The 9905-nt window shown below is 35.1% G+C and overlaps 1 pseudogene across 1 annotated transcript; it reads left to right on the top strand.

Annotated features, from left to right (window-relative positions):
* The first annotated feature begins 1743 nt into the window (after positions 1-1743).
* LOC143636396 (putative germin-like protein 2-1) lies at positions 1744-2961 on the top strand (annotated as a pseudogene). The gene is made up of 2 exons (XR_013154237.1): positions 1744-2240; positions 2336-2961. The product of XR_013154237.1 is annotated as a putative germin-like protein 2-1 (transcript).
* Positions 2962-9905: the final 6944 nt, after the last annotated feature.

Raw genomic sequence — 9905 nt, forward strand, 5'->3', positions numbered from 1 at the left:
CACCGTCTGTTATTATATCCAACAGTACCATTTTTGGATAATTAGCCACAATTAAAAGTCTGAAGCCCCAATCGTACCTGGAACAAGATTCGAGTCGAACTAGTACATATAAGTTTAACATCTCTTTTCATTTTTCTCCTTTTGATTTTTTATTTTATTATTTCATTAATTAAATCTTACTAACTTGTATTGGCTACATATTTAGTTGCTAATTTACATATATATGTTCTTTTCTTTTGCAATTGAAGACAAAGTTATATGCATGATTAGTTGATATATTTGAAGGCCTTAGTGGCTAATTTTGGGTATTGTTTTGCAGTATCTTAGGTTTAACTTTTCAAATCTGATCCATTTTGACCCGCCCCAAATTTTACGCCAACCCAAATAGCCACCACCCTACAAAAAGTTTCCGTATCCGCCGTACACGGTTATGTTATTAAAGAAACCAACGAGTGCATAGAGCGACATAAATACAAAGGGGAGTTGGAAATAAAGATAAATTTAATGGAAACCAACAAAGTCTCAATATTCTAAAGACCCACCGAAAGCACATGATGCAGCGGTAAAACAAAAATGAAGATCGAATCAAGTTGATTCAACGAATAACCGTGATGAACTTCCAAAACCCCAAAAATCCCAACCAACGGTCAGGGAAAGTAAAGAGAAAAAGTAATTATTATAAAATTCAAGTCCGTCTCTCCAAATTACATAACCAACATATAATTAAAGGTTCTAATAGGAAATGGGCCTAAACCCAAAAACAAAATCACAAAAACTGCTGAAAAAACATATAAAGGCCCATAACTTAATTTAGGAGTCGTTTTTGGACTTCGATAGGGGCAAACCACCGTAGCCGTTTGCCATCATGTGCTCCTCATCTCAAGCTTTGATTTGATTGGTAATAGGCCTGAAACGGAGCTTCGTGGGCCAAGTTGTGCCCATTTTCGTGGGCCACCTTTTGTAGCGCGATTTTGGACCTTCAGAAACATAATAGCCCGGTCTTCAATACTTGGGCCCACATCAGCACATTATCGATTTAAACCCATATATTCTTTTGAAACTCCCATGTTAACCCGGTTCCCTAACATCACCCTTCTTCTTCGCCGCTAGAACCGGAATACTTATATATCATGTCTCGAAAACCAAACATACTAACGTGTCTCAGACTCTCCAATCGTGAAAACAACACCGGGTCTTTAAATGATATTTAAGAATGTTAGGAAAACTAACGCAAAGGTAAAGTTAAAATATTGTTACTACTAACCGAAAATCAATACATGTATACGTGAATTTGTATTTAACTATTTATCCATGTCTTTGTATGTTTTAGTCACCTCCAATAAAAGATCGCTTAAAAATCGGTTGGGCTTATACAATATAAATATATATATGTGTGTGTGTGTGACATCTGCACTTGACATGTGACAGCTAATCAAGATGAAATTTTTTAAGGTGTCAAGAATGTTAAACAAACGAGATCTACTCTACAATTAAAAGTTTAATTGGTATGAGTTTGTTAGTTTCAGTTGGCATGTAAGAAACGGAACTTTATAATGCACTGAAAACTTGATGCTTGAGTTCGCTGATTAAGTTTGCTTTGAAACCTTTTACATTTTCTCAAGAAACATGGCTTGAACTATTATTAAACTTAGGACTTCTTCAAGTTTGGGCTCCTTGCAATGACGTATTATAGCAGCCATAATTGTATTGTTAGAGCCAAGGCAATCTAGATTAGATAAATGAGAATAAACTAATGTAAATGATTAGACCAATTAAAACATTGCATAATAAAGAATACTGTAAAAACAAACTAATTTTATGAGATCAATGGCAGAGGAAATGAAGCGAATCGATCATACCTACCAGAGCAAGCTAGCCTTTTATTTATCTAACTTTGAATTGAACAAAACGTGCTTTGAAAATAAAATGTTTTCCAGCTGATGACTTTATCATGGTTTTACCCTTTCCACAAGTTTTAATATTTTTTATTAGTGGCAGAACAACATATCCTCTCTTTATGCTCCAAAGTTTTAAGTATAAAAGCACGAACAGGTTAGGAACTTTATTTCAAAGATTTCTTGAGCTACCAAATTTCAAAATAAGAACAGGTAATTTTCACTTCTCAGAAATGATGTCACGTTTGCTGGTATCCGCTCTCTTGTTGGTTGCTTGTTCGCTCACTTTAGCTTCCGACCCTAGTCCTCTCCAGGACTTCTGTGTGGCTGATCCAGATAGCAAAGGTACGCACGGTTGTCTAGGCTAATATCCCATAAACACTCAGGCATTAATGATTCACCTAATTATAACATTACGTTTCTTGTCTCTGTTTTCACAGTACTCGTTAATGGTGTGGTTTGCAAAGATCCGGAGCGTGTGCAGGCAGATGATTTTTTGTTCAGAGGGCTCCACCTGATGGGAAACACAACGAATGACGTTGGATCTAACGTGACCGCCGTGAATGTAGCACAGTTGCCAGGACTCAACACTCTTGGTATCTCCATGGCCCGTATTGACTTTGCTCCATGGGGCCTTAACGCTCCACACACGCATCCTCGAGCCACATAAATATTGACCGTCATCGAGGCAGTCTTCTAGTCGGTTTTGTCACATCCAACCCTGAAAACCGTCTAATCACAAAACGGCTTCAGAAGGGTGATGTCTTCGTGTTCCCAGAAGGTCTGATTCACTTCCAGCAAAATGTAGGAAACAGCTATGCTCTTGCGATTGCTGCTTTGAGCAGTCAAAATCCAGGCACCATTACCATTGCAAATGCTGTCTTTGGATCTAACCCTGATATATCTGCCGATATTCTTGCAAAGGCCTTCCAAGTTGACATCAAGGTCGTTCAACAGATTCAATCCAACTTCTGATATGTTACGTGATTAAAATAAATGTTGACTTCTATGTCTTATAAGTTATGTTGGCTTTTGTCTTGTGATATACCTAAAAGTGAGTAAAATATATATGCGCATATGTTGTTTGTGATTTATGACTTAACTTCCATACCCGGACCCTAATTATTATTATTTTTTAAAATGTCAAACCATCAATGTCGCTGCACATAGCGTATTGTCTACGATTTTCTCTTTGCAACGATTCACAATATCATGTATGGTCTTCTTTACATAGTATCCACATTCCCACCCGCCATGTTGTTGATAGCACGAAAACCACTGAATTAACAAATAATTATTTATATTAAATATAGAAGAAACAAATAACACGAGAAAGATAAATTGTAAACATACATTAACCATTTTCCATTTAATGTGCTCTCACGTAGCCTTTTTAATTAATTTTGGAATATAGTAAGACTCACAATTAACGTAGCCTTTCTTAATTGAATCGATAATGTATCCACAAAAGTTATGATTTCCCGGGATTATGAAAAACCACAATTAACGTATAATGACCCTACATAAATGAAACTTTTGATGAAAAGTCATGTTTTAGTATTAAAATAAATGAACTAAATAAAAATATTGTAAATAATAAAAAGAAAGTGTAGTAACCGGAAAAATATGGTGCCATAAAATAGTGTATGTCCTTATGATGATTTATGATATTCTTACATTTTGAAGGTCCTCGCTTGCGCTTACTAGACATTTTTACTAAACCTAAAAAAGAGGGAAAAACTTTATAGGTTAATCACCATATAGAAATATGAAACTACAATCTAGGTTAAAACTAAACAATGAAAAACATCTAAAAGCACAGGCAATTGAAAGTCTGTGAATCCAAATAAGTAATTACATGCGCAAATTGAGATGCAAATTAAAATATCAACGAATAAATCCTAACTATATGACAAGGCCCAGCGGAAACACAAATTTGAGTAACAATGATGAAACAATTGGGGCAGTACGGTTACAATTGCGCAAAATTGATTAAGACACAACCATAAATGAAACCTCACCCAAATGTCCTTAATTATAATATATCTTAGAGCATTCTCATCCAACCCCTCATGTTATGTAAGGGGTGTTTTTATAATTTAGAGAGTGATTCAGGGTGTTGTGAGTGAAGAGTTTTTTTATTTTAGCAAAAGTAGTGATTTTTCTGTATATTTGAAAAGTTACTGTTCATCCCGTATAATTTTTTAATATATTTTGAAAGTGGTTGTGAGTGAAGGAAAGAGAAAAGATAATGATAAAAGGTATAAAAAGTATTATTTAATTGAAATGGAGAGAGAAAATAAAGTGAGTTTTAGTGTAATTTTTGATATGGAGATAGGGGATGGGATGAGAATGCTCTTATATCAACAAAAACAAATTTACTTGTTATTTGTTCTGCACTTTTGATCCTAACTATAGCACCATTGGCACCATCTGTTATTATATCCATCAGTTTGGATAATTAGCCACAATTAAAAGTTTACGAAACCTAGAATATCGATTTAATTAACTACTGCTAATAATTCAATCGGAAACTGAATTAAAGATATGGAAATAATTGATCAATTAATATACAAAGATACGTGTGATGGCAAGAAACAGGGGGAGATATGGTCGCCGAGCTCGGAGGTTGTTACCAATAGCGAGAAACAATGGTACTTGTGGGAAGTTACTGTAGTGGGAAAAAGCCTCAAACAAGTAAAAGTAACGGCTACAAATTCTGATGTGGATGATTTATAAAACCCTAACAAAAATAGTAACCAAAATACCAGATAAAACACCCAAGCTTTGAACCTGAGTATACCAAATAAAACTATAACATAAACCGTTTTAAATAAGCATGTAAAAACAAAATTAAATACGTATAATTTTAAATAATACCATAGTCATTAAATAAAAAGAAAACTGTTTTAAACAACATTTAAAAAATTTTCTAATGTTGTATTTTTTCTTCTAAATATTGAACATTTAAGACATTAGACGTATTATGACTTTTTACACCGGTTCTTTACCTTTTAAAGCGATTATTATAAAACCGTTATAAATAAATAAATTGCATCGTAGTTAAAAGTGTTTTTTAGTAGTGCACAGTCACCATCACCAGAGTTTGACGACGAGTGTCCGATATCGGAAAATCACAGTTATGCTCCCCCTTTGTTCACTGGTTTATTTTAAACAATTGTTTTCAGCAATTGATCAATTAAACTTCGAAATTGTTCAAATTAATAATCAATTCGTCCATACATACACATCTGGATCTTAATTGAATCAATTTTTACTTGATCGTAACTGGTTTCCTTGAGTACCTGGTTTTTTGTTAGCGAAGTGAGTACTAAATTAAATTAATAAGTAGTGTTTTCATAAAAAGAAAGAAGGTGAACGGGCAAAATATGCATAACTATCCTATTTGAATTGTAAATCCAAGTCTTTTATAATCTATATTGGTAGATCTGTGAGTCAAAACATTACTATGCATGACTCCGTTAAATAACTCCATTACTTCAAGCACTAAACAAAAAAGTGTCAAATGAAAACGGTACAAAATACTAATGGAATGTGAATACAAATGTATTGCGCCCTAATACATATATAAAGCCATCACGTGTTAAATCAGCCAATCACATATTCACAACCGTTAATCGCAATAAGTTTCATAAAAACCTTAAAGAAATGTAGGTTCAGTTACTAAACGGGCATATTGAAACATTTGAGCTAAGTTGCAACTCTAAATTGGGAATTAAAGATCATTATAATCTTTTGGACTTGAAAAACAAGACTAGTTATAAAATAGGTATATCGTAATATCAAAACTTTTGTAATTTATGTGGGTGGAAAGTATTAGAGTTATATACCTTCTAATTTAAGGCTAAATACTAACACTTATTTGATCGACCTAACATGTTGGTATGTAGTCCCCATAAAGAAAAATGGTGGCCGCATCACTTGTACCAAAATTGTTGATCAGGTAGAACCAATCATGCAAGGTTATAATAACAAGTATGTTTTTCCTAAGAAGTGTTGAAAGTGTGTTTTCACTATTAGATCTAATACAAGACAATGCACAATAAACAAACCGCAACTAAAATAAAACATACAGCACAATAAACACATTTTCCTTATCCACCGTCATATCAACATATCTAGCGCAACAGATTACTTCTTACACATCTTAGACACATTCCACTTCTTATTATAACCTCCACTACGTGAATATTGACCTTCAGCCACACGAAAAAAGTGTGGCCGTAGGCCTTTAGCCACACACATTTGGTTCAGGGTCATATGTGGCCAAAGGTCGTGACACCGTGGGTATGATATGGCCACACACAATTTTTGGTGGCCTTATGTGGTAATAAGTGTGGCTAAAGGGTACAGGCATTAGTTGCTGGCCATCAAGAAGCCTCTCCAATAAGTGTGGCTAAACGGTAGAAAATGGCCACATGAGTATTTACTATGAGTGACCATTGCACGTATATAGCCACATGAATTAATGTTTCAGCCACATGAATTTTATAATAATGTAGCCAATACGGTTGTGTTAAGCGTGCATTGTGACCTATACCGTGTGGATATAGCAAAGCAATGGCAACTTAAATTTAATAATAATGTGGCTAATTATATTATATAGACACTGGATATTACATTAAAAGTGGCTAAATATAATTACTTGCCAATCAAAAATTCCTTTGTAGATTATAGTGTGGCAATTGTCTTACCGCTTGTCACACAAAATGTTTTTCCTAATATAAAGTGTGGCTATTGTAAAACTTTTCGTCACACATAGTGAAGTATTGTGTGGCTAATCATAACTTATAGACACTGGAGGTTATTGTAAACGTGGCTAAAAATGTGAACTTGCTAGTCAAAAACTATTTTATAGTTTGTGGTGTGGCCATTGTCTTACCGTTTGTCACACATAATGCTTTTCCTAATTTAAAGTGTGGCTATTGTTAAACTTTTCTTCACACATAGTGATGTACTGTGTGGCTAATAATATCATATAGACACTAAAGGTTGTTGTCAATGTGGCTAAAAATGTGAAGTTGCCACTCAAACACTCTTTTGTGGTGTGGCCATTGTCTTACCGTTTGTCACACATAATGCTTTTCCTAATTTAAAGTATGGCTATTATCAAACTTTTCGTCACACATAGTGAGGTACTGTGTGGCTAATAATATCATATAGACACCGGAGGTTGTTGTCAATGTGTCTAAAGAAGTGAAGTTGCCACTCAAACACTCTTTTGTGGTGTGGCCATTGTCTTTACCGTTTGTCACACATAATGCTTTTCCTAATTTAAAGTATGGCTATTATCAAACTTTTCGTCACACATAGTGAGGTACTGTGTGGCTAATAATATCATATAGACACCGGAGGTTGTTGTCAATGTGGCTAAAAATGTGAAGTTGCCACTCAAACACTCTTTTGTGGTGTGGCCATTGTCTTTACCGTTTGTCACACATAATGCTTGTCCTAATTTAAAGTGTGGCTATTGTCAAACTTTTCGTCACACATAGTGAGGTACTGTGTGGCTAATAATATCATATAGACACTTGAGGTTGTTGTCAGTGTTGCTAAAAATGTGAAGTTGCCACTCAAACACTCTTTTTGTTGTTTGTGGTGTGGTCATTTTCTTTACCGTTTGTCACACATAATGCTTTTAAAGTGTGGCTATTATCATACTTTTCGTCACACAAAAATGTTTATGTTGTGGCTAATGGTTATTTATAGACTCTAATTTTTGTAATTTCAGGTACTTTTGGCCACACCTATTTAATGTGTTCTATGTGGCCAAATTGTGTGTAATTTGACAATATATAATTATTTTTATTTTTTGTGCAGTAATATAAAACAGCTATAAGCAAGCATGACAAACCAAAATTAGAAACAAATTATATTAACAATAATATTCACTTAAGCAAATGTATATGAAAAATATCTTACAAAATACAAAAATAACGACTACCTAAGGCGTCGGTTTTTTAGCACTGCTCCTTGTCTTCTGTTTGGTCACCCTGTATATCGTTGTGTACTTTGCCTTTGGCTTCTTGCCAGCTCCGTCTGGTTCTTTTGAGGATGGGAGTGGTGGTAGCTGGAACAACAGAATATGAAAAACAATTATGTATAATTAATGTCGTATTTTGTAATTGAATAGAACAAAATAGTAGGCCTGCAGACGAACCGAACGTTCGTTTAACTGTTCGTGAACCTTTCGGCTGGAAGTTCGTTTATGTTCATTTATCTTTGTTCAATTACGTTAGTTTAGATTATAAACAAACGAACATAAACGAACACAAGTGTTCATTTTTTAAACTAAATGAAAATGAACATAGATATTTGTTCGGTTAAGTTAAAAGGGAACAAACCTCCTGGTCACATAAGATTAGGTGTTTTGGCCAAGCAACAAAAGAACCACGTGTGTTGCCAACAGTCACAATTTCACCTGCCTCACAAGGAATAATTACTTGTTCCTTTATGACTTCATCAATACTAACTTTATAGCAACCCTACGGGATTGCTTTTCCATGCAACTGTTGTGGAACCGGTGACCAATAAACTTTACCATTTGCCACCTTGTTACGCTTGTCATGCACACACAAACGACACTCATACACCTATAAACCAGCATGTGAAATTAAGATGGCTTAGTTGAAGTCAATATATAAGTACATACCCATGTTGGTGGGAATTAACAATGTTTCATGTAGTACATACCTTTATTTCAACATGTGGGGAAGCTTCATCCGTAGATAAATCAACTTTTCTTTTACGGCTTCTCCGTTTTACCTAAAAACCATTCAATGAATCAATCAACACTTAAAGGAAAAACTGAAATTGCCAAGTACTTACTGATGATTTTTTCGAGCCGTTACTATCCGGAGTGTGGTGTAGTTGTGTTGATGCTTGGTCAACATTGTTCTTTACAGGCTTCATTGGTAATATAACAGAAATTGGAATTGTTAGGACTTATTAGGTAATAAAATATAAAAACTGAAACTGCCAAATACTTACTGATGTCGCGCTATGGGGATCGACTACCGTTTGGTCAACACTTTTTTCCACAGACTTGGCCTGCAATTCGGTTAATAGAAAATGAGCACACTCACATTGGAAATGAATTATAAAAAGTACTGAAATTGTCAAATGCTTACTGATGTCGCGATATGGGGAGCGGGTACCGTTTGGTTAACACTTTTTTCCATAGACTTAGCCTGCAATTCGGTAATACAAAATGAGCACACTCACATTGGAAACGAAATATAAAAAGTACTGATGTCGCGATATGGGGAGTGGGTACCGTTTCGACAACTATTTTATCTGCAGACTTGGGCTACAATTAACTTATGCAAAATCAGCACACTCACATGGAAAGTTAATTATTAAAACAAATCAATCAAACTGTCAAATGGTTACCTGAGAAGCGGATTCTTGTTGCGCAGCCTCACCTGAGGTTAAGATGTTTCCCACAGAACTGGCCTACAAATCATTTATTAGGTTATGGAAAATGAAAAATCACATGGAAAGTTGTAATAAACAAAGAAACTGTCAGATACTTACTGGTGCTGGCATTTTATTTTGCGCCACAACACTAGTACTTTGGTTAGAACCAACCTGGTTGGGAACAGGATTTACCTACGAATTGTGACAAAAACAGTGCCAATTATGTATGTCGAATGCATTAATAATATGTAGCATACGTTACTTACTTGACTTGCCGACATTTACGGCAACAATCCTTCGAGATGTTTGAACCTGGCCTCAAATGCTAACTGCTCCTTCTCATGGCTTGCTAGCATAGCACTAGTGGATTCAAGTAGAGTCGTCAACCTGTTCACCACTTCATCTCTCCGCACCGCCTCATACTCAAGTTGGGCAATCCGTTGCTTAAACGAGCCTTTTACCCGACTCACACCCCAATATTTACCTGTTGTCAATCCGTACCCAATCCCTTTTAAAAACCCACCTTTCTCTTTGCCAAGCTCTAAGGTGACGACATCTGTGCACGGTTCA

This window comes from Bidens hawaiensis, unplaced genomic scaffold (assembly GCF_021521415.1).
Source record: "Bidens hawaiensis isolate Kalapana, Puna unplaced genomic scaffold, B.hawaiensis_p1.1 tig00007902_1, whole genome shotgun sequence".
Classification (NCBI taxonomy): domain Eukaryota; kingdom Viridiplantae; phylum Streptophyta; class Magnoliopsida; order Asterales; family Asteraceae; genus Bidens; species Bidens hawaiensis.